Genomic DNA, 25,957 nt, shown 5'->3' with positions numbered 1-25,957 from the left:
TGTACATGAAAATACTGATTGTAACAATTTTAGAATGTGTCAGTGTGCATTATGGGGATGGATGGGTTTTGAATTAAACTATATCAAGCTCTGAATTCTGGCTTTATAGTCCGGGATCTAAAAACATTCTAAAAAACATTCATTCATTCTTGAACTCAATACTTGGTTGGGGCTTAAAATATTCAATTTGGATTTTGAGTAAATAAATAGTCAAACTGTATAAATACTGTTTATCTCATGGTCTAGTTTAGTACAAGCAACCACAAGCATTTGCAAGACTGCTGATGAGGGTCTTTGCAGTCTGTGATGATTTTGGTTGCCATATTATCTCCTGCTGGTTGTTGGTCCCGTCTGTTTTATCAAGTTTAAAGTCAAAACAACTATCTACCAGGAGTTTATACAGAACGTCATGTTTCCATCTGCTGACAAGTTTTACAGAGACGCCAGCGGTAGTGCCAAAAAAACCCCATAAATATTTGGATCAAATATTGGCCCAAAAAGCTGGACAAGATATCGGTAACAATAAGCAAATCTGCGATCGGATTAATTCAGTTCAGCCCTGTGCTGTTCTGTGTTTACTTCTCCACATGACAGCTAGCAGCAGAGCTAATATACAATGGAGAAAGCTAAAAGCAGAGACACAGCAGTGTTTGGACTGCAACTGGACCAACAGTTTCTATTTATATGTTAGCAGATGTTTTGTAGAGTAAAAAGGTATGACAGAGATGATACTTTCTTTCACTCTCTCACACATTCACTGGTTTACCTTAACTCTTACAATGTCAGGTCATAGACCTTAATTAAAGCCAACCATAAAACCAAGTTCGGTAGATCTTTACATTTTTACATGCTGTAGTGCAATTTCTTGGAGTATTTCAAGTTCCTATACATCAATACAAGAGTTATATCCCATATTTTAATAGTTTGTATGCATTAAATCTATAGTAAGTACATAAATTGCTAAAAAGTGCAATAAACTACAAACAATTTGTTTTTGTTTTTTATACACATTTTTCTAGTTACAGAAATTTCAGACTATAAAAGCAGAAAGTTTGCACAAAAAAGTTCCCAACCACATGAAATTTATTTTGTCTTCATAATTTCATTTTTAAGACACTAACTTTATATAAACTGTAGAAAAATAACAACAAAAATATTATTGTGCTTAAGAGAAATGCATGAAGTCATAAATGACTTTGTAAGGCCCTGTAGGGAAAAAAACAAACTTTAACATGAAAATAACATCACTTCCGGTTTCCGCAGGTAATGGCGGACACGTGATAGTTCCTGGTGACAACAGCTGATCAGATCGCAAAGTATGTTTCTGGACTGTTTGTCTTTTTACACGATTCTTGCAAAGCCATAGTGGATGGAAAGTGTGACCTGGGAGAAGAGGAATGCATGATATGTAAGTACAACTCCTCCGTTTCCATATGTAAAGAAAAAAAAAAAGTATTGCTGTAGCTTATTTAGTTGGAAGTCTACCGGGATTTAAAAATAGTTGGGATCGTGAACACTCCCGTGGGCTTAAAGGGGTTATAAGCATGAAGCTTGGTTTGGTGTAACACTTGGTGTAAGCATTTATTATAATGCGTTATTGTCAATATTATTAAACATTATAAATATTAAACATTATTTCACTGCAGGTGTCAGCTGTACACCTGTGTCTGAGGAGGAAAAGGAGAAACTGCTGTGACTGTGAATGACAGCAGTTTGCAACCTAATGACTTTCACTTCAATCTAAAATAAAACTAATGCAAATAAAATGCAATAATTCAATAACAAGAATGTTTGTCCTGAATCTAGTTTCACATATTATTTCACTAACAAAATACCAAACATTGAGTAAATATATCTATTTTTTTTTTTACATGTTATTTTGTTAGGTTAGTTTAGCGATACCTTTCTGCACTGAAATTTTAGGGAAGGTTGCCCCAATCAAGTACTGAATATATAAATGAACATACTCTTCATAAGTTGTTTTTTGGCTTTTTTTTTTTTTGGCTGATCTTGGGAAATATAATAATTTGAGATACTGGAGATACTGAATAAATAATAACCAAAGTTTAAACAACATTGATTTTAAACATTTCACTTTATATGCAATGAATATGGAATATATGATAATGTAAATATAAATTGACATTATTGAATTAAATTATAAAAAAAAAAGAAATTTAACATGATATTGAAATGTTTTGAGAGGGACTAGTTAGATGAGTAGATTAGCTTCCTGATTTTTTTTTTAATCTAAACTAGGAATGGGCAAATCAGTGCTCACAATTTTTTGTCTTAATGGCAGTGTGGAGTGTAGGTGTAACGTTTCTTTAATCCTTGCGGGCTAATCCAGAGCATAGTCTTAATCGTTAGCCTGCTTGAGTACCACTACAGAGTATTAGGCTACAATCCTGAATCTCAGATGAGAATGAGAGGAGCGTTCCCGTAATTAGGCGCACATTTAATTGCACCTGTAATATCTGTTTTATCCATTTTATGTGTGGACAGCAGAGAAGAGAAGAGAAGAGAAGAGAAGAGAAGAGAAGGTGTTGTCTCGTCTCCTGTGAATACACCAGGTAAGATTAATTGGATATGTGTCTTTCCTTGCCTCTTAATGGGCACACTGCCAATTATAGGGAAAAGCAGGCAAATCCAAAGCTAAAATATAAACCCATGCTATAGTTTCATTCCTGTAATGCTTTTCCTTTATTACCCTGTCTGTCTATCTTCATTTCTTCATACCCTGATATCCTTCTTACAGACAAAAGTACCAACTTGGAATATTTAAGCAAACGAGACACTTGCATCAAAGTGACACTTGTCTTTACTGTTAAGAGTCAGCATTATTTGGATTTAGCTGAACACCCAAAGCTATTGCCATCAATGTGAAGAACTCTGTCACTGAGCACTAGTGGATCAGACACACTTGGCAGAATGAGTGCCCTCTAAATTGAACCATTTTATTCACATTTGCTGCCCTTGCTCCTACTGTGCCCCATGCAGTCTGGAAAATAATTAATTGGAGAATCTTTCAAGAGAACATGCAATATAAAAATACTCCGCAGACCGTGAAGGACTCTTAAACAACAAAGTTATTTTCTGGTGGTCATAAAGTGATAAATACAGTATAAAAACATGAGCTCAGGTTGAGGTAAATTGAATTCTCCTCAAGCTTTGACAAGGGAAACATAAAAATGAAAGATAACCATTCTCCACTGTTTTCTATTTTTCAAAGATAAAGAGTTTTGAACATGTTTGCTTTATGTGTGTCAGCAACAGACTTAAATAGCTGTTATTATTTATTCAAGTGGAATTACATGTTACATCAATGTAGCCTCCAATTTAACTCAGTGTAACTGTCCCTTTTGGTTCCACTGTTTTGATTTTTTTTCTGTGTGCTCTTTTTGTTTTTTTGTGCACATTTCCAGCAACTTCTGCCATTTTCTGATTCGACTTTTCTGAGTTACATTTATTCCACATTAGGTTAATTCATCACGTCCAACACAAATAGGATTTTTGTGTTTAGAGATTGCATGCCAGGGATTCGAGTTATTTCAGCATGACCTGTTATTCGCTGATCAGTTATAGTGGATGTTAGTACCTGACATTTGTTTTGTTGTGTTGCACCTGTTTTTGTTTGGTAAGGTAAAATATTTTAGGTAAAGGTGGGTGTAGTAGTAATTCATTTAGTGGAGCACTTTATTCAATAATTTCACAATGTATTTTATTATAGATATAAAATTTTGCATTTTATTTCAGTTATTGTTTGTAGACAGGGCACCAGAATCTGCAAAAAAATCAATATCGGCAGGTCACACTTAAACTGGAAAAAACTGGAAATCAGAATAGGTCAAGAAAGTTTTGTTGGAGTCACCAACTGCATCAAAGTGAACACAGGAAGTAGCTTGAGAAAAAAATAGAGGCAACTCAGAAAATTAATGACATAGAAACCCGAGTGCCAACTAGCATTTAGATACACTTGTAGTAACGTGTAGGCTGCATTGTAGGCTCTAGATATAAACTAAGCTTCACTCTGTTTTCCTTTAAGATTTCATATTTTGTTCATTATCCCTGGGATATCCAGTGGTTCACTGATCCTGTATTATAGAATAGGCGGTCCAAAATGTATTTATTATTTGAGCACAACAAAATCACAGCATGGAATTTGGCAGCGATTGCTCAAAGTGCAATTTGTTATTGTGGTTGCTGTAATATTAAGATATGTATTTGGTTTGTTTGCAATTCCTGTGATAAAAGCATTTTTGTTTAAAGGCGGTAAGTACCATGACTCCATCACTGATCAACAAGTAATGAACATAGACTCTGAGGGTAGTAACTGGTACAGTACAGTTGCTACCTCAGTGTTAAGGCAGCCAGACTTATAGTTATGGTGGAAAACTGTACTCTGTAAATGTTATTTTTAAATGGAAAGAAAGATAAACAGGGGCTTTCTGTTTATTACTGAGATTAAGTCATCATCCTCTGATTACTGTATTATTGTAGAGATTTTTCCTTAAAATATAAAGTGCTTTGTGGTGACTTTTATTGTGATTTGAAGCTGTATAAATAAAACAATTGAACTGAAGTCAAGTCAATTGATTTAATCTTCAAGTTTTTACATTTATAATTCGTTTTTCCAAAAATCCCAGGTGAATGTTAGTGCATAGTTCTGTAATTGTGCCATCACCATATCGCTTTTAAACTATAGAATAAATCACTTGAAAATCAGCTTTAGCCATGAGGCTGAAATGAATCTTTTTTCTTTTGACTTCATTTGGCTTGACCTTGCCTTACACAGTCAAATACCTTTAAAACTCTCAATTTCATGAATTTTCACCAATGCAGTTGTGTTTACTTGTTCCACTCTGTTTAACAGCCACTCTACAACTAATGTCACTGCTGAGAAAAAGGGGTACGAAACAAAATAAAGGGCTTTAATGCTAAAGCTCTGCCAGCCAAGCAGGAAGGGCTTTAGCGCAAAAAATTTTCATTGGTGTTGAGGCCAGATCGGAGTACAACCAAGAGGACTAGTTTTAACATCCCATCCCAATTCTTCTTACTGATCATTTATTGACTTGTTTAGCCTCAGATTCGCTCCCTTTTTTGCCTAAATGGGGAAGAAATTGTGAGATGGAATCAGGTCTGGTGTCTCAGTGAAACTGGATACTATTTGAACAGAGAGGAAGGCAATGATGGTATCTAGGAAAAAAAGGGATAAGATTAGAAAGTGCTGTGTGACTTGAACAACCTTATCCCAAGGCTTGTTTAAAGTGAATTTTAATGTGCATCACATTGACAGATTGAGCTAGAGAAACACTTTTGGTTTGGTCAAAAGTCTGTGTGTATTGCATAAAACAGACAGAAAAGATAAGAAAAGTGAATAATATACATTATATATTAATATTTCTTCAAGCATTTGATATTTTATGATAATATAAGGGCAGTAAAACAAAACAAGTACTATAGAAGTATCAGTATGTTATATATGTGTGTGTGTGTGTGTGTGTGTGTGTATGAGAAATACTCCAAAAGTATTTCTTTTTCTTGAAAGATGCTGTTGATGTACAGTATGGTAATGAAAATCATGCTAATCAGGGCTAAAGAGAGGGCAGCCCACTGAGAGACTTATCAGCATCCCAACTTCAAAGGAAAGGGCTAACAACATGGGTCTGAGAGATATCTCCAAATTACTAGAGCAACAAATGAACATATGAAGGAATGGGGGGTAATTATTGAATGAATAATATAAATTGCAGCCAGTGAATAAACAAGAAATGCTGGCACAATTTTTGGCATTTTTCCTTCATCAGAATATAAGGTACAGTGTCTAACTTGCAAGTGTGTACAGCCTTGTTAATATTATATGTTTACATTTTTTTCTTTTTTCTTAGTGTGCTTAGAGTGCCATAAAAGCAGATTTGAAGAAATAAAATGCAGTGTGAGTATGCTCACACCAGATTACTCTAACAGTTGTGTAGAGATCTGAGGATAGCGTATTTGAGAATACTGCAACACATTTGAGCTTGAAGTATGCCCCCTTTTTTGTTATATTAGCTTTGACTCTTATTTATTTTATTTTCTTTTTTTTAAATTTTAACCACAAATTCAACTTTTGCTCAGATGGAGTAAAAAGCAGAAAAACCCACATAACTGCATAAGTAAATTCACTTTGAAGCCACACTCCAATCTTTTTTAGCAAGTAATCTTTGACTTTCCCCATGCACGCATTAGGTGGAGCTCGCAAGATGAAACATAAGGTAGCAGGTTGTCAAAAACTATTAATGTGGGTGTAAAAGTAATTTTATTGGCATCCCTTTGATAATCAAACACATTGTTGTGAAGTGTTTTCAGAAGATGCAGTTGCCTGTAGGGTGTTCAATTTGGTTGAAACATCAAAAAACCAGCACGCAGGAACATGGAGAGAATAGGGTCAAGTAGCTGTGATTTGAAATGATGAAAAGTAGCCTTTTCAATTTATTGTATGTCACTAAAGACTTAAGAGTTTACATTGCTATTACTTTGGCTTGATTTCAGAAATAGAAATAATAGGTATCATTTACAAAATGCAATAGTAAAAAATGTGATGTATTTCTTTTCTAGACGGCTTAATAATGACATATTTAAGTCAGATACAAGGTGCACGTACCTGCTGGCACACATACTTAATCCCTGATGGGTGCCTTAACCCACATCACAGGGAGCAAAAAGCAAAATCAGGTCAGGTTGCGACACAGACAGAAAATCAATGAATTAGATGAACAGAGCTTCTGTATTAGACAAATGAGGTAAATTGAATACTTACTTAATCTATGTAATACCTTCAGAGTAACACTTCTTTAGCTCATTGCTATCACATATCCAGCCGCTCTAGTTTCCACTAGTTGTATTTCTTTACTTTGTTGTAAGATTTATAAAAGTAAAATAACATTTTTACACCAAGAAGTAAGAAACAGTTTTCTATTTAAGAGACTACTTTACATTATTGCCCTGGTATGTATTACCATCAACATTACAACTTGTGCCATACACGGGATTATGTAAATAGTTAAATGCATTCCACCAGCTTTTCTGTATATAATATTAGTGGTGTACCTAGTCAAATACTTGAACAAAATAGAGGTGCATTTTGTAAATGATATTACCTAAGATTGGTCATTTATCAAAAAACATTATTCACAATTTTTAAAGATTTTTAAAGATTTCCAAATAGCAAATCACCAATAGATCGATTTGTGAAATACACGTTTTTTTAGAGAGAGTGGAAGAGTAGATTGATACCACGCTCAGATCTGTCTGTTAATTATGTCACTGCAATCAGTAGACCTTGCTTGTCTTAGATTAAGGAACCGCTGTGTTAGGATTGTTCAGAGTTTTAAATACTTTGCCAACCAGTTCCTTGAAAGATCACAAATAAACATTTGTTTTCTTTTACCCTGTGCCAACACTGCACTGCATTGTTTTGTTCAATGACAAACAATGAGTTTTATTGATTTTATACTGAATTAATAAAGTATATGCATGTATGTATGTATTTAAACAAGTACACAATACTTATACAAGTGAAGAGAGTTTATGTTAATTCATTCAAGTTCATCCTAAGTTTCGTCCTTTTCTGGAGATTTTTACCTACCGAAACTTTTAGGTTCATCAGTCTAATAGGCCAAAAACTCTGTCATGTTCACTGGAGACGTGTTCATTTTAAGTGAGGTCCCACATGCACGCAGAGGGACACCTGTCCGATTGGCTGCTTATCACTATGACATTGAAATATTCTACTATACAAGCCTGCTGTCAGCTTGATTCTGTCGCAGTTGACATTGTGAGGTAAGGGACAACAAAAAGCGAATGAACTTCAGCTGAGGCCCATAGACGTAATAGCACTGAGCTTGTTTTTCATTCCAAGATCATGGAACATGTCTTCTCTGATATTCCCTTCACTCATTCACCGATGTGATCATTTATTTATGGATCTAGCCAAGCAACCAACAGAGAATTCGCATCAACCTTCCTCATAGGAGCCCTGTCATATCTACATATTTTTAATAGCTCATAACTCAACAGTCCTGGCTTGACATTTCCCATCAAAAAGAAGCAACACTTCATCTGAGATCTAACTTTCTCCTCAAAACTTTAAGATTTATGTGCCATAACTCTTCAGTGCACTTTATTTCCCATATGTTTGATATCCTAAGATAAATTAAAATGATCAGTGAAATATATGTGTGTATGTAAAACAGAATAAAGGATCGAAATTTGCAGGGGAAAAAAACTCTTTTTTTCCATGGAGATTCCAAGCTTTTGATTTTCTGCCAGTTCTTGCACAAATTTATAGCATATGAAACAGTGTCTTTGTATCCGACTATTGTCAAACCTCTACAAAATAAAAAACATGCTTAATCATGTATGCAAACTAAGGGGATCATCGTGAGTAAAATAAAGCTATGAGAAAATATTTTTATATAAACTACAAGACAAACTTTAACGTATTTTAAGTATTTAAGTATTACATTTAGTGAGGCGGATAAATGTGCTACTCAAATCCACTATTCAGCTCCACAAAATACTTTAACTGTTACAACATTGAATACATCTGAAGCAGAAAATGTTACACAACAGTGAAAAACTGTTACAAATAAAAGATAACTTGCCAGATTAAAATATTTCTTTATAGTGGTCAGCACTGACAAGGTTCAGAAAGTTCCTTCATACCATAACACTTTTTACATTCAACGTCCTCACACACAGTTCTGTCATAAATTCATAGAAATTCTCAATTTCCCTTGTAACTTTAAAATATTAAAATATTTAAAATATTACAGAGTTTTTCATAACCACCAAACTTTTCTCTAAATATCCAAACCAAAGCAAACAGGGCAGAAATGCTGCATATATCCACAGGCTTGGTGAAGAGTGAGTAGCTTCTTGCTGTGAGACCACAATGCTATCCATTGCAGCGTCAAAAACAAAAGGCCTGCAGCTTCAATTTTGAACCAATGATGCAAAAAATATTGCGCTGAAATAACTATAAAAAATATTTTTAGTTAATAGAACCCTGATGTTTTAGCAAACTTTCACTGTTAGGGATTACAGTGTTCTCTATGACAGTCCAAAATTAAAAAATTGTGATAGAAAAGGATATCTATATTAGCAAGAAATGCATGAACAGTGAATTCTCTGAGAAAGGTCTGCCATCACATGAAAAAACATCTGATAAACACGGTTCCTTACTATGTTGCAGGATGTCCATGGCTAGCCTATTGCAATACACACATATATCACTTCCCCTCCAGCCTGCAGGAGAAAACAACTTCAACAGCCAAATGAATCAGGGTTGTAACAGCTTCCTGTCAGCTTTGATTTCAAGTATATATTTTAACCCAAAAATAAGGCAAGTGTTTCTCAGAGTAAACCATTTGATTTTAGGATTACAACTTGATCTGTGAATAAACTAAGGGCTGCAGTCTTAATCCTCAAGCTTTTTATGGAGTCACACCTTTTTTTTTGGAAGCTGCCATTCCCATTTGGGATTCAGGGTGCCTTCTGTGGATTCAGGAAGACATATGCCAGCATTCAATCCAAAGCATTTTTTTCCACAGGTGAGAGCCTCACTATTGGTTGCTCCATCTTTAAGTTAAGTGAATGCTAATTCTAATCAAAAATATCTATTGATTTTCTTAATTCTTAAAGAGGCACAGGAAATGCAGTGCAATTAGTGTTAGAAGTGCAATTAGAAGGTCTCCAAAACATTTTCTGTATTTCGGTTTTCTCATCTATGGCTTATTTTAAGTTTTGCAAAAACAGAACAAGGGACAGTGAGCTACTAGAATAAGAAGTAAGTGTTGCATTTACGTTTTTTAAAATCATTTATGTAGCAAAGTAACCACTTAAAATCCACCATCTTAATGTGTAAACCAAACACTGATAACATAAGTAAGTCAAGTATGGAGATGGTAGTGTAATGTTGGGGTGCTTCACAGCTTGAAGGTCAGGGCGACTTACCATAACTGAGGCAAGTCACACTGTCACCAAGCCTGTCTCTAATAATCAGCTATGTACGGCAGGCCTTCATGCTGACAGTAGTTAAACCACTATTTAAAAACTAGCCACTTGATACTAGCTCTCTTAGCTAACTATAGGCTAATCTCCAGCATTCTTTTTATCTCAAAAATTCTCGAAGAAATAGTTTTTCAACAGGAATGGTTTCACTCAGATTTCAGAATTGGTCACAGTACAGAAACAGCATTAGTGAAGGTTAGAAATGATCTTCTTATGGCCTCTGACGGTGGACTCATCTCTGTGCTTGTCATGCTAGACCTCAGTGCTGCGTTCGATACTTTTGACCATAATATTTTATAACAGCAATTGAGTGTGCTGTAGATATCAAGCTTACTGTGCTGCAGTGTTTTGTATCATATCTGTCTAATAGACTGTAATTTGTTAATGTAAATGGAGAGTCCTCTTCACACACTAAGGTAATTATGGACTTCTATAGGGTTCTTTGCTAAGACCATTTCTGTTTATTTTATACATGCTTCCCTTAGGCAGTATAATTAGAAGGCATAGCATACATTTTCACTACTATGCTATGAAGATAATGCCCAACTTTATCTATCCAAGAAGACAGGTAGCACACACCAATTAGTTAAACTGCAGGAGTGTCTTAAACATAAAAACCAGATGCTTACTCTGGATGACATGCTTACTTTGAATTACTTTATTTTAGCTTCTAATAACACTGTGAGTAATCTTGTAGTAGTTTTTGACCAGGATATGTTCTTAAATGTGCATATTAAGCAAATGTGTAGGACTGCTTTCTTCCATTTGGACAATATCTATAAAATTATAAACATCCTGACTCAGAGGGATGCTGAAAGACTAGTGTGTGCATTTATTATAGACTGTGTTCCTCAAACTATTATTAACAGGATGTCCTAAAAACTTCCTAAAAAGCCTTCAGTTGATCCAAAATGCTACAGCAAGACTACTGACGGGGACTACAAAGAGAAAGCACATTTCTGGCATACTGGCTTTTCTTCATCGGCTCCTTGTTAAATCTTGAATAGTCTTGAATAATCAGGCATATTTTAAAGATCTCATGGTGCTGCCTCACCACAATAGATCACTTTGTTCTCTGAGGTTTACTCGTAGTTCCTAGGGTGTTTAAAAGTAGAATGTGAGCCAGAGCCTTCAGGTTCCAGCCGCAGTTCCTGTGGAACAAGCTCCTACTTTGGATTTGGGAGACAGACACCCTCTCTAGTTGTAATATTAGGCTTAAAACTCCTTTATGATAAAGCATATAATTAGTCAGGTGACCCTGAATCCTCCTTTAGTTATGCTGCAATAGGTCTAGGGTGCTGGGGGCTACCCATGATGCACCAAGTGTTTCTTTTTTTACTCACCTTTTTTAATGCACCTTTAATTTAATCATTAGTTATTTTTAATCTCTGTGTAGGGATGGGAATCGAGAACTGGTTTTTGTAGAGAACCGGTTTCCAGTTGTCCAATTCCTTGAATCGTTAGTTTCCCTGCCCATCAATCGATTCTTATCGATTCTTCTTGCTATGATCAGCTGATTTCAGTTTGTGTCTGACGGAGGAGGAAAATAGTGGCACATTAAAACCTAAATTATGGATTTGATCAACTGGTACCTGAATGCAATTGACACCCCTTTCTCAACAAGAAGTCTGGGCTCGGGTGAGCCTGAGTGCTGAAGATATCTACCCATTTGGAACCATGATAACAGGGTTCTTGCTGATCGGAGCTGGCTTGGCCCTGGCTTATTGAAGAATTAAGGAAGCGGAACCGGCTGTTCAAACCCCCACAAGGCTGCCCGCTGGGATTGAAACGATGGGACGAGGCGTGAGTTTCTCAAAATGGGCTCATTGAGTGCAGCACGGATAAGATCTTGGAGAAGCTTACGGCTGCCGTGAATACTCAGAATAAGACCTCTGAGTGCAAACTGGATTACATCTTCGAGGGGCTCGCTCGGAATAACACCTTTGAGCGCAAATTGGATCACATCATGGAGAAGCTCACTGCGGTCGTGAGTTCTCAGAATCGGCTCTTTGAGCACAAGAATGACAACATCACGGAGCGTAAGTTTGATAACATCATGGAGAAGCTCACGGCTCTCCAACGGGAGATTGAGAGACCAGTGTCGGACTGTTAGAACAGCTTTGAAATTCATATGAGTTGTTTGCACTAAAGTAAAAACCACCATCACTTCATGCGGAGACCCCTTTGGCACCAGCTGCGGTCTCAAGGCTGGAGCTGAACAACAACACCCTGATAACGACTGTGTTTAGACTGTTCTTCCCATTCTATGCAAGGCCACCTGGGTTGGCTGGAAGACTGTTTACTTAGCCTGGCAGGGCGAAGGACACTGTCTCAGCTGAACTCTGGACACATACACGCACACAGACATATATACACATGCAGATGTACACTCATCCCCCCTCCCCCTCCAAACGCCTTCGACGCTTATTCCACTCCGATGCTGACGGTGGATCAAGGAGACCAGCGCATAGGCTGCAGGCCCGGATGTACTGTCTACATCGGCTGTCTCTCACCCTTTACCCACCCCTGTTGCTTGTCATGTGTTTCTTTGGTGTATTAAGAGTTTTTTCATGTGCTATGTGCAGAGGTGTTTTTTTTCTGTTCTCAAACTGATCTCCCCATTGGAGCTCAGTCTGGGGGGAGTTATTTTTTTCTCCTTATCTTTCCTCATGTGGTGCATTTTCCATTGTTATACCTCTCTGACCTGTCTTCCCCATGTGATGTTTTTGTGTAATGTATGTATGGTCGGAGGGTAAGATGGCGCCGCCATTGCGTGCAATAGGTTGGCAGCCTTAACATGAAATTTCCCCTTGTGGGACTAATAAAGGTATATCAAATATCAAATTTCCCAGCGTGGATATGAACATTACTTTTTTTAATTTATTTATTTTGCACAAAAGGATGAGGCTGCGAGGGTAAAGTGGAGACTGCTCCAGGACAGAAACAACTGCATTATACTGTTAACGCAACTTTGGCTCTTCGCAAGCACCTGCACAGCCAAGAACCCAGAGTAATGTAAATGCTGACCCAGCATCATGAAAAAGTGAGCTGTCATTTGTGGTGAAGCCAGCCACTGCTGAACTTCAACAGGTAACAAACTGATGAGCAGTCAGTCTGCAGCCTCCGTTTCTACCTGTTCTTGTTTCTAAAGTAGACTCACTGTGGCGATTGCTGTAAAGTCTCTTTGTGCTGGTTTCCATCTTTGCTTTGTGCTGTCTGCTTTATGCTTGCTTTATTCAAATGCTAAGAGAAAGATCACATGTGTCCTCATTAGGATAGGGATTTGTGTTGGTGTGTGGGGCTGTGGCCTCAGGTTTATATTGTTAAATGGTGATTATGAGACGGTGTGTTTCAGATCATTTTACAGAGTAACATGAAAGTAATGTAACGACTAGTATAATGAATGTCTTTTTCTCCTGGGTGCAATTAACTAATGTGCTGCATTACTTAAGAAAAGTGTTTTCTGTAATAATGTTTTTACTTTAGTTTTATTGAGTAATGGTCATTATTGAGTAATGACTGATCACAACAAATAGGGGAAATACCTTCAACATGCACAAACATTTGACCACACAGCATGTAATCAATTTGCATGAATGTAATGTCTTTGATATGCTTCTTAGAGATGGGGAGCCAATGAGAATAGCTAAGCGAATCCATAAGGAATTGAATAAGTGATATCAATAATGGAATCGGAATCACTAAATTCTTAACAATTCCCATCTCTATCTTTGTCTCTCTTTCACAATGTGTCTTTGTCCTGTCTTCCATCCCTCAACCCCAACCGGTCGCCGCAGATTACTGCCAGTGTCTGAGGCTGGTTCTGGTGGAGGTCTTTCCTTTCCACTGTTGCCAAAATGATTGCTTAAAGGGGGTCATATGATTGTTGAGGTTAGGTATATAAATAAATAGGTAAATAGTGGCTGATCAGCCCACAAAAAACACGAGAAGGGGTAAAACACACAAAACCTAACTAAACCTAACATAATGAACTCCAATTCCCCCCCATGGTCCCAAGTTATGGCATGAACCAATTTGCAGTCTTCCCTTAAAGCTCGCTCCGCCCCTTTTCCACCTCTTGGCTCCTCAATCAAGGGACTGGAACAGCTGCAACTAAGGTAACTCAGAAAACAAAAGATTAATCATACATAACAGTGTAAACTAAAATGTGCGCACTTATTTTAGAATGCAGTGTTATGTGGATATGTGAATTAATTCTAAACCAAAACCAGTTATTTATTGTCCTGTAAATTAATTCCTATATTTAAAGAAAGACAAATGTGAATGCAATGTTACTTATAAGCCTCTACACTAACATGGTGGGTATTACCACTGTGTGGCTGTAAGTGCAGCCATCACATTAACCGAGGAATGAAGAAGAAAATAACCTAAACATAAACCTACACTTAAAAATCCATGAGGATTAACACAATTTTTACAGATATTTTTCTGCAGGAAGGTGATTGAACATATTTACATGACATTTAGTAAAGATTAAGCCTGAAGATGGTGACATAGGCTACCACACAGCTGTCAGGTGGCTCAGCCTGGGTAAAGTGCTAAAAAGAGTGTGGGACCTGATCAGCTGACCTCTGGTATGCAGTTTTCCCAAAAGAAAAGAAACTAAATATTCCCAAACTAAAGAAAAAGGCAAAAACGCTCAACCAGCATGTTCAAGAGGGTGAGACTTAAAAGTTAAGAATAGAGAGGAAAAAAATTAAGAATTGCTTAAAAAAAATAGCAGGAGCAACTGCAACAGGCTGCAAACAGGATGACGCATACACACTTTCAAAACTGCACCAGGAGTCTTTTTGTCAACACAAAAGAGATAAATTGGCAACAACTGACAAAAATAATGATTTTAAATATGAATGAAAACACTGCAATTGAGTCACACCTGGTATGTCAAAGAAAACTGTGTACCTGGATTGCAGTTACAGCTCTAACTGCATTAAAAGCCTCAAAGAAAATGGTTAGAAGTCACACCTGGAACACCCCCCCCCCCCCCAAAAAAAACAATACAATAAAGTAACACTGACAAATATCCAGCCAAATACAGAGATTTAACCCACAGAGTAAATTATTTCACAGTGACTTTATAGGCTTAATTCATTAAACCCTTGCTAGAGTGCCTCTTAGAGATTCAGCATGTTTTCTTTGTGAAAGTCAGCTGCAGGTAAACTGGTCCCTGGCATTTCAGATTTTTTTGTCCCCTTGCGGTAAAAAATACATGTAAAAAGCACAACATGATGTTGTCAGGGAAACCTTCATTTGTTATTTGCATGAATATGTCAGCCCTTGTTCTTTTCTATATGAGTGACAGGAAAAATATTCAGAAGTGCTTTGCAGTTGTTGGCTTTATTGTGACACCATGAAGTATGGCCAAAGTCAGACTACTGGGTTTGATCAAATCACAGAATACACTGGAATACATATTGTGTATGTTTTTTTTTTTTATTTAGTTTTTATGTTCATATAAAATTGGCGCTTTTTCAATTTGCACCAGATTGGATTCTAATTTGATTCAAGTTTATTTCTGTTGGTTTTCCAGCCCAAATACTCTGAATAAATAAATATGTCACTTTACTTTTAGTGCTGCTTTATCATTATATGGTATATCAGCTATGCATAGATAAGAACATGTATGTGAATACGACAAGGAGTATGAATATGTGTGTGATGATTTGAACCTGTGACGAACTAAATAGTGTAGTAACTTGGATATTGCCCATTGCCAAAGTGCAAAGACTGACAATTCATTTTGTTCTCTGAGAAAGGAACATCAATGTGATGTTAATCACTGAAGTCATTTATTTCCCTTAAACTCTGGAGCCAGCTGGAGACTGCAGCAATAACAGCACTCTGATAGCCCTCTCCATAGCCACTCAATCAGGATATTAATTGCCCAGCTATGTCTGGCTGTTATCAATCTCTACCAATCACACTTTATTAAATAAAGATGCAATTACCTTCTGGAACACACTCACTTATAACACTTTATCATTATGTATCTGCAGCTGACAACTCTGCAACTCTGTATATAGATATATATAGATGATCAGCTTTCAGCAGATGCACCTCTTTCAACACTAAACACAAAGTCAAGGCTTTCTAGATAAACTCCTTTCATCTGGCATTAGGTGAATTTGAGTACAAGCATAATAAAGCTTATACTCACCCCACCTGTGCAATAGTTAATACTGTAAAGAATGGTTGCTTTCCTGTCCCCATATACCTCATCATTTGCTTTCTGTCCTTCCCACATCCACAGGGATGACTCAGTAGTTCGCCCCACGCTATGCAGATTATTTAGGGTCTGAATTAGGATCATTTTAGTCTGCTTTACTGTCTGTATAAAAGTGTATTAAAAATATAATGAAATCTTTTTTCTTTAGGTTTCTTACATAACATGTTAAAAGGAAAAAAAACCCCACTTGGTTAACAGTTGATTGTCAATTTCAAGCACTTCGGAGCCTTAGAGTATGTGTTTAGTTTTATGTTAGTAAAGTGCTTAGAAGTTTCTTGTCTACAAAGAGAATGTTTAATTGGTTTGAGGAGAAGAAATGTAGCACATAACTGAAGTTCTGCTGCGTGCTTTTCAGACTGCCACTAGAATCTTTGTTTCAACTAAACTGTATTTGTCACATTATTTTAAGAATTTTTTGTGTTTTTTGTTTCTTTGTTTTTGCTTTTGTCCACAGCTCCAAACAGATACCTCAAACCAGAACTTGAGCACCACTGTATTTACATCAAAGTACAAGAGACAGTTATACTATATTATGTCTGTGTTCTTTGCGTGTGTCAGTGATCATACAGGATGATTACTTGAATGCAACTAAGGACTCCAGATGTCTTTATTTGAGCTTTGTTTTGTGGCTTATACACATGTTCGTATAGGTTTATAGAGCCCTACTGTTTCTTTTCAGTTTGTCAACCCTGTAGACAAAAGGTTGAAACAATGGGAGAGAAAAATGTAGAAAAGGTGAGCATGTTCACATTAGCTCTGAAATGATTTCACTTGATGTTTCACATAGCCTTTGAGCACATACACAATTGAATGCTGGGTTCAGTTTAATTGCTTTTGTGCTGTTATCATCCTCCCACAGAATGGCTTTTATCAAAATCATTATCTAATAGCTGAAAAATTCTGCTTAAAACCCGCACAGCTAGCCACAACTCACTCATATTCTGTTTCATGGTAGCTTAAATGATCCACATCCATTTTCTTCCCACACCCTCAGTTTCCTCACTGACATTGCAGTTAACATAACGGTGCAGCACAGGACCATGACTGCAGAATAAAAAAGGAGAATATCTGTACTTAATTTCAATGTCAGGGTTCATTTGTCATTATGCTGGCCCTCCTATTGACCTTGTATCTGTGGATGACTCCATGACAGTAGCTGACCGAGTGCAATATTTCCCAATTACAATCTTGCCTTTAAATCACCTTCTGACTGTCCTATCTTTGAACGTGGCAAAAGATAATCTAATATGTAACAAATGGTAGCTTATGTCTAAATTATTTAGAAATGCAATGCCCTCTTATGTCATTCACTTTTACATAATTTCAGTTAGAGTTAATATACTTTCACAACAAAGTATAAAACAGTTACAAAATGGAAAATACAATCATGTGGAAAAGAAAGTTTTCATAGGACTGACTGCATGAGTACATTCTTACTCCTCCCATAGTAAAATGTAAGTAAGATGATAACTAACATCAATGTGCTGCTAATCAAATGCACTTGATTAATTGATCATCACCAAGTTTTAGCACCTCTGTAGAAGTAGAAGTTTGGAAGTTGGTCTAGAGCATTCAGGTGAGTGTTAATACAATCTTCTGAGGAGTGTACATGCCAGCAAATTCACCACAAGGTCAGACAGTGCAATACTCAGAGAAACTACACAAAGCCCAAGAGTGGCATCTCAGATGCCACAGGCCTCAGTTGGCATGCTAAATGTTAAAGTTCATGACGGTACAATTACAAAAGGCCTGAATAAATATGGCTTGTTTGGAAGGGTTACCAGGAGAAAGTATATTCCTTCTAAACAAAATATAGCAATCCTCTTAGGTTATCAAAGGTACATCTGGGATGTACATTGTAATCCCAAATTTGGGATGGTTTTCCTGCTATAGATTCTGGGCACCTTGTATTATAGAATGAATCCATCTGACCGACAGCTAAAGCTTGGCCTAAACTATAAACCTAAATCCATCAGGACAATGGTCCCAAAGACACACAGAGAGACTGAAGTTATACCAAAAACAATTACTTAAATTTATTACTGCAAAAGCTGGTTCTAAAAGCTCATGAGGTATACTTAAATATACACAGAACTCCAAAGAGTGCTGTGAAACTTTGAAAGTTTTGCATTTACATTCAATGATACTGATGCATATTCTTTTGAGACTTCAATGGGACATGCCACTCAAGCAGTTTAGGTTGATAATTATTGGGTAAAGGTTGTATTTTAATCCAAAATGACAAAACACCCAATCCAAAGATCCTTTTTGAAGCCTAGCCAAGTATTTTTGGCGCCTTTAACTATCCAAAAGTGAAGCAACTTTTTGATAAGAAGACACAGGTACTCAGAAATACGAGGTGAAACAAATACTAATCAGTTCTTGAAAAAATAAAAAAACCAAAAAAACCCCCATAAATTTTAGTAATATCATCCTCGTGTTGCAGATCAACACAACAAATGCTATGTCTGCACTCAGCAACAAAGTAAAAAGGGCAGAGGTAGCAGTGTGTGGTTGTGACCACAGGTTAGCCCTATTACTATTATTTAGCAGATATAAGTGCATACAGCTTAACAGAGGCCACAGGGCATTTCTGATTGTGAACCACTTAAAATGAGGTGACACAGAAACATAAAAATGAGCTTTTTAGAAACACAGTCACATCGCCTGCTCTGGGTTTGGTAGCTTTTTGGACCTTGTGTGATGCAGTTTTGTAACACACTTTCAGGTAGAGAGGATTTAAACAAAGTGATCTTGGTGACATATCCACACCCTCCTTAGTATCCTCCTTGTGCTTGTTTTGTCACACTCAGAGGTGCGAAGTAATAAAGTATAAATACTTTGTTACTATACTTAAGTAGAATTTTCAGGTATCTGTACTTTCTGACAACTTTTTACTTTAACTTCCTACATTTGTAAAAAACAAAAATACAAAAAAACCCCCAACCCATATCTATCCTTTCCACCTCTTACATTTTCAAAACGGGCTTGTTACTTTTGGTTTAAGGCATTTGAGGCGAGTTATTCGTCACTGCGGGCCTTCAAACATCAAACCGATTTGAGCCTAAACAGTAACACATGAAATCCTAGTCGTGGATTAATCACCAGGGAATGTCGCATAAAAAGAGATGAAAATACACTGCAGTTTATTGCAGGATAAACAGGTTAGTTGGCTGTACTGTGATGGATTTATATAAGGGACAGTGTGTGACTGGTGCACAGTGGCTGTGGTTTCATGGTCAGAGTTTGTTTACAATCAAGTGTAGCAGGGATAAATTTGAAGTGAAACTATTGATTGATTCATTTACTGAATTCCACCTTCATACCAACTTTATACCGTCTAGAAAAAAGGCAGCATGAACATTGTACTATCAGTGTAGAGGAAACCAGCCAGGAAAACTCATGAAACATCTGGTTGAATTCGGTTGATTCAGTCAAGTCCACAAAGAGCAGCAGGTCAGCTGATTACAAAGTGTACATTAAGAAAATCTACTGGAGCTCTCAGAAGAAATTATTGAGAGTTGTGATTCTTTTCCCCACACAAAGCCATTACAGCAGATTTTAGGGCTCCCCCACCTGCTGAATCCAACTTTAACCACTTTCTTACTCATTTTCCTGTTCAGAGGCAAAGTCGCCCTCTACAATGTAGGCTACAGAAAACAGAGCTTTTTTTTATTTTCCTTCTTTTTCTCTGCTAATGTTACTTACCTGAGTCAAACTGAGTACCTTCATTAGAATTCAAATTTAGACTGTTTGTATTCCTATCTACGAATGTTATTTTATTATTGCATCAAAATAGGACAGGGTTCAGCTAGATTTGCATAAAAATAGGTGGTAGAAATGTTCTTCAATGAGCTTTGATTTTATTGGATGTTGAGTACATTTCAGAGCCTGTAGTTTTTTGGGTTTTTTAAAATTTGAGTAAAGAAGTTGAATCTGCACTTCAGCTTTTTCATAAGTTTGATTTTCTCCACAGCTGGCTGACCAACAACAGCTCAAGCTGGAGTAGCCCACAGACTGGTTGTACCATTTAATTTGAACACTGCCTCCATCTGGCAACAGACACTCTGCAGGGATACAGGCTGTCTGTAGCTCCTTATAGTCTGCCAGACCCCTGCCAATCGAGAACGATATTCAGTCCATCAGGGTCCAGTCACACAGACCAGAGACCAGTTGCTGACCGCCTGGTAATTACTGGTTACCAGTGAAAAATAGGTATTTCCTGGGCAATTACAAGTGGTTACTGGAGTTTGCAGGTTGTTGCTAGGTAAAATTGATTAAGACAATATAAGACAATAAATTGCTTTAGTCAACCTGAGAGCACCCATAGTTTGCATGAAAGACCCTGGGTTCTCTGCAAACAGTTGCCATGCAGATTTAAAAAAAAAAAAAAATTACAGTATAATGAAAAAAAAGATTAAAAACAGAAAATGGAAAAACTGTGCAAAAACCAGCAGAGATATAAACAACTATAGTACAACTATAATATAAACAACTTCTTGTGTTTGTTAGGAGCAGACTTAGGTGTTGCATGTATCAAAATGTAATTAATAATTACAAATGGAAGTGTGCAGTTTCCAGTGATAATGACAGAATTCATTTTCATGTTTAAAACAATAAGCCAAGATTTCTGAGTCAAACAAAAGTATTCACCTCGTCAACACTTGAACATTTCATCAGCAGTAGCTAGATACATAATTACATTAGCTCTGAAAGTAGGTTTCAAACTCCGTTTGCTTCTAAAATATGTCCCCAGCTGACTTGCAAATATGCACATTAAATATCCATTATTGCATGGCTTAGCTATTTAGCTTAGCTGTGTGGGCATAAAAATGAACTAAACAGTACAATCCAAAAGGCTTATATAGCCCCAAGCAAAAAAAGGGCACTATACTGTGTTAAATTCCACTATAGCAACACATAAACTCTTTGTAAAGGGCTCAGACTTTTATGGTGAAGTTAATGATTGAAAAAGGTTTAGAGAAACAAAAGAGCAAGTATGTGCACATACAGTTCTTTGCAACAAATAGCTAATGCAGGGTTGAATGATTGAAAAACAAAATAAATATTCAGTAATTGCTTCAGTTAATGACTTAGTTTGTCAGGTATGGTCACATTTGGGGCTTAAATTAGACTATTAGATTTTTTTAAATACAGTTTTGGATTTTCATTTTTGGAAAAGACACAAAAGAAACTTTACTAAAACTTTAATTCTCAGTATTACTCTTACCAGAAACCACATTTTACGTTGTTAACATACATCAAAAATAGAATCAAAGTATCAAAGAGAAATAAATGTCACAGATGGCTCATTCACCAGTTACATTAGTGCAGCAGATATCATGTAGTCTATTTCTTCTACTGCCTGCAGTTGTCACTATGTAGACGACACACCACTTCCTAAAACATAGAAGGTAAAAAAGTCGCTTGTAAATAGACTCTGGTTCTGCTCATGTGGTCAGTCCTCTTCCTCTCTCCCTCTCAATCCTGAGCTTCTTCCTCTTTTTTCACTTTCTCCACTTTATTTCCAAACTTGGCATTATCCGTTCTGTTATTCCTCTGTTTATCCTCATGATAATATATTATAATATAAAACCTGTATTCAAACATATACATTTTCACTGCAACATGAGGATTTGCGCCTCAGTTGAGTGCCTCAAAGGGAGGAGTTTTGGGGCCTATCGAATCACATGTGAGATCATGGTCAAATTGAGACTCTTACAGAGCAGAAGTCTGAATATACAGGTTTGGTATTCAAATGCTTCAATTTTATTCTTAAAACCCTTATGAATCCTTATTCAGTTAAACTGTTGAAATAAAAGTGTAATAAAGGTTTATAGTTACTTACATAAGGAGCATCTATTCTGGCTACATTTCATGAGCGCATAATTATACTGAGCCTGATCTATTTGAAACAGTGAAGATCTTATGCTATCTTAAATGGAGTCTGCACCTCTTACAAAAAAGGTGTCATCTCAGGAGCAGTGGTAGCCCCTATTATCCATATTTGCATCTGTATACCATACAGCAAATTAATTTACATGTAAAAGCCTCCCTTAGACCTAGGGGCTCGGGGTTGAACTACCAGGCTTTTCAGGCTTGTAAAACTAAAATCTAGGTTTCACATCAATTCACAGTAGTTCCTGGAATTTTTCTGTGTTGCCCCTTGACTGCATATTACTTGCATGTAAATCCCACTCTTCATGCAGGGATGTGACTTGACTGTACACACTAAAGAGTTTGTTTAGTCATATATATATCTCAATAATGATAAGAATCAAGAGTGCATTTTTATGTAAATACTAACATTATACCTTTAATTCTAGTGAGAACTGTTATATTGCTGTGGCACTCACTGGCAACTTTACTGTTGAAAAGGAGGAGCTATTTTAAGTGCCCCAGACAGAATTAGGATAAGTGACTGGTGAGTATATGTTTTGCGATTCAGTGGACTTATTGCTCCCTTAAAAAACATGACCATTAGGGACCTCATTTAAGGCTGACTAAAGGTTCATAGTTAGAATCTGAACTTAAGCTATTATCATGGTAATGGCCAAAAAAATCTGAGCCCGGCTTTCAAAAGTCAGTAGAAATGAGAGCTTAAAGGCAGCTATTTAAAAAATTGCATCCCACAGGAATATACTAAGTGAAAAGAAGGAGAGAGGTACAGTTGAGAGAGAATCAGAGATGAGCAGAAGAGGGAAACCAGATCATGTGGTGGCGTGGATTTTCTTTTAACTTTAACCTATCTCCCTTCCTGTCTCTGACTGCTACAGACAATGGGACATTAGGCATGCTTCTGCTGGTGTCATTGGAAGAGTAATGAGGTGGCACCAGGCCTATAAATGGCTCATTGGCTTGATGCACATTACTGTCTTTAAGAGTTTCTTTATCCTGTTATGGCCGGCCATGCAGCAGATTTTCTACCTGTAGCAGATATTGTGATGAATAACAAAAAAACGCACAGCATGATGGCCCGCGGTACACCATAGTTTGATCCAAACACTTGGGCTTAACGGTCATCCTGTTACAGTATGACTAACCATGCAGCAGATCTTCTACATGTAGCAGAGATTCTGATGAATAAAACCAACAAGCCAACAATGTTAGAATCCACAGTATATTAATTAAAACCAAATCTTAAGGATTAGAAGTGAAGCAAAAGACGCAAAAGACCGAAACATGTATACACATTCTTTTTAATTGTCTTTGGAAAGACACACATATGACTAATTCTGTGTTTTAAATCTCAGATATTGGAAACTAGACACATTTGCATAAGCCTCATATGAGCATTTGCACACCTCTGTCAGTCTCACTATTGGCTGAACCTGCTACTGTCATTGTGTAACAGAGGCTATTGTGACTAGCTTAGCTATTGTTTGTATTTTTTGCACCCAAACTACTATTTCAGAAACCACCATTGTTCATGCACCTGGCTGGTAGTGCAGTCAAATGTTATTTATTTGCAATGTCAGACACATTGATTTAATCCATTCAAGATAACATTATTAATACGAACAAAGCAATCCACTATAGGATGACATTTAACAAACCAAGTAGGCTGCTGATTGGTTCTTTATTTACTATTAGATTACCTGGATGGGAATAAAAGTAGAAAGTGGATCATGCTACCAGTGGATACAGATCAAACCTGTACACAGTTTCAGAGTTTAATGGTCTTGAAAAAAAAGGTTCAATATAACACTGGTGTTTGTTGAAGAAGACAATACGTTTATATTACATAAAGTTAGGTCCACAAATATTTCAACAAAGATGCATTTTTTTGTCATTTTGCTTCTGTACACCAACACAGTGGATTTGAGATGAAACAGCCAAGATGTGATAGAAGTGCACACTTTCAGATTTCATTCAAGGAATTTAAGAAAATAATTGTTTTAACTGTGTAGCAATTATAGTCTCCCTTTTTCAGAGGCTCAAAAGTAATTGAAGCATTGAATGACAAGCAGCTTCATATCCAGATGAGACCTCTTTTGTCATTATTCGATGAGAGATTAAAAAGAATAGATATTTAGAGTTGATTCCAAGTGTTGATTTCGGTTTATTGTTGTTGAAAGAGATATCTTTGGAAGCAAAAGAGGTCGTCATTAAGCTGAAAAACTCGAAAGCCTATTAGAGAGACAACAGAAACTTCTGAAGTAGCCAAATATGCAATATGATACATTCTTGAAATGAAGGAATTTCTGTCTTAGCAAAAGACCTAGAAGACCACAGCCGACATTAAAATTCTTTTCTTGGTTAAGAAAAACAGATTCACAACATTTAGGCAAGTCAAGAACACTCTCAAGGAGGTAGGCATATCATTGTCAACATCTACACTCGAGCGACACCTTTATGAATGTAAATGCAGAGTATTTACATCAAGGTGCAAACCAAGAAGGTCAGACTGGACTTTGCCAGATAACATCTAAAAGAGCCTGCACAGTTCTTAAAAAACTGGACAGAATAACTGAGATTAACTTAGAGCAACTATAATGGAATAGAATAGCAGAGCAGTAAGAAATCAAAAAGTGAGCTCACATTGCGAAGCATACCACATCATCCAACATGATTGAAGCTGTGTTATGACATGACTGCTAGTGGCGCCAGGATGCTAGTGTTTATTGATGGTGTGACTGCTGAAAGCACACTGCAAAAGCAAGGCAAAGAGGGTAAATATTCTTCAAAAGACAAATAAGTCACAGAGCATGCTTTTTAGTTACTGAAGACAAAACCGAAGGCATAGAGGCCAGCAAGCAAGCAGCAACCGAAGGTGGCTGCAGTAAAGGCCTGCAGAGTATGTCAAGAGAGAAAATACAGCATTTGGTGATACCCATGGTTTCCAGGTTTCAGGGAGTCATTGACTGCTAAATGTTTCCATTCAAATATCAAAAATAGTCTTTATGAGAGTCTGAAAATGGGCTCAATATATAAAAATGGCTATAATTCCTGAACATTACATTTTTTTGTTAAACCCTGTCAATTAAAGCTAAAAGTCAGGATTTCATTGGCATTGTCACTGTCAAACTAATGAGACTATGGTACATGTGTGAGTCTGTTACCTTCAAAAATGGCTGTTTTTGTGTTGTAAAAAGCACCTTCCTTTATAATAATTAAAAAAAAAACTAAAAGAAAAACTAAAACTAAACATGTTAACATAATAAAACCCAGAAAACTTAGTCTGGTAACTAAGTAAAACTAAATAGAATTGAAAACTAATTATAAAAAACAAAGAAATGGCTGCTTTACATGATCCATGAATGATTCTAAATATAAAATAAATATAATATTTAGAATATATCTGTATTTAAACCAGGCCCACATTTTCTAAAGAATCTGCCTGTCCCCTCAAGCTCATCTCTAGGCTAGATATGCTCCTTGGATCCATAGACACGAAAAGGAGGGCAAAGAGAGAGAAGAGTGAAGCAAAAAGGAAAAAAAAAAAAAATTAGAACACAGCATTGGGTGATATTTCAGCATGGGATGCCCAGTCAGACTTTAGGGAGGTAATTAATTAACAACAACAACAAAAATGTCCAAGCTGAGACCTCCAGGGGCACCCTATGCTTCCTCAGATCTCTGTCCAGGAAATGGATGGCTGGGCTGGGGTGGGTTTAGGTGGAGTGGGGATCAATCCAGAAAGGTTTTGCTTGAGCA

General features: G+C 36.7%; 1 long non-coding RNA gene across 4 annotated transcripts in view; it reads left to right on the top strand.

Annotated features, from left to right (window-relative positions):
- The first annotated feature begins 1,267 nt into the window (after nucleotides 1-1,267).
- Nucleotides 1,268-25,957, top strand: part of LOC106098587 (uncharacterized) — a 61,903-nt gene continuing 37,213 nt past the window's right edge. For 2 of the 4 annotated variants that reach the window (XR_003215407.1, XR_001224868.3), the window contains exons 1-2: nucleotides 1,268-1,408; nucleotides 2,506-2,573. This is a non-coding gene — a long non-coding RNA (uncharacterized LOC106098587). Of the gene's footprint in view, nucleotides 1,409-2,505; nucleotides 2,574-2,758; nucleotides 4,553-25,957 lie in introns of those variants that run through there. The other 2 variants (XR_003215408.1, XR_001224867.3) reach the window with 2 other exon arrangements.

This window comes from Oreochromis niloticus, linkage group LG20, assembly GCF_001858045.2.
Source record: "Oreochromis niloticus isolate F11D_XX linkage group LG20, O_niloticus_UMD_NMBU, whole genome shotgun sequence".
Taxonomy (NCBI): Eukaryota; Metazoa; Chordata; class Actinopteri; order Cichliformes; family Cichlidae; genus Oreochromis; species Oreochromis niloticus.
Note: the sequence above shows the minus strand (reverse complement) of the source record. Positions and strands in the feature narration are given on the sequence as shown.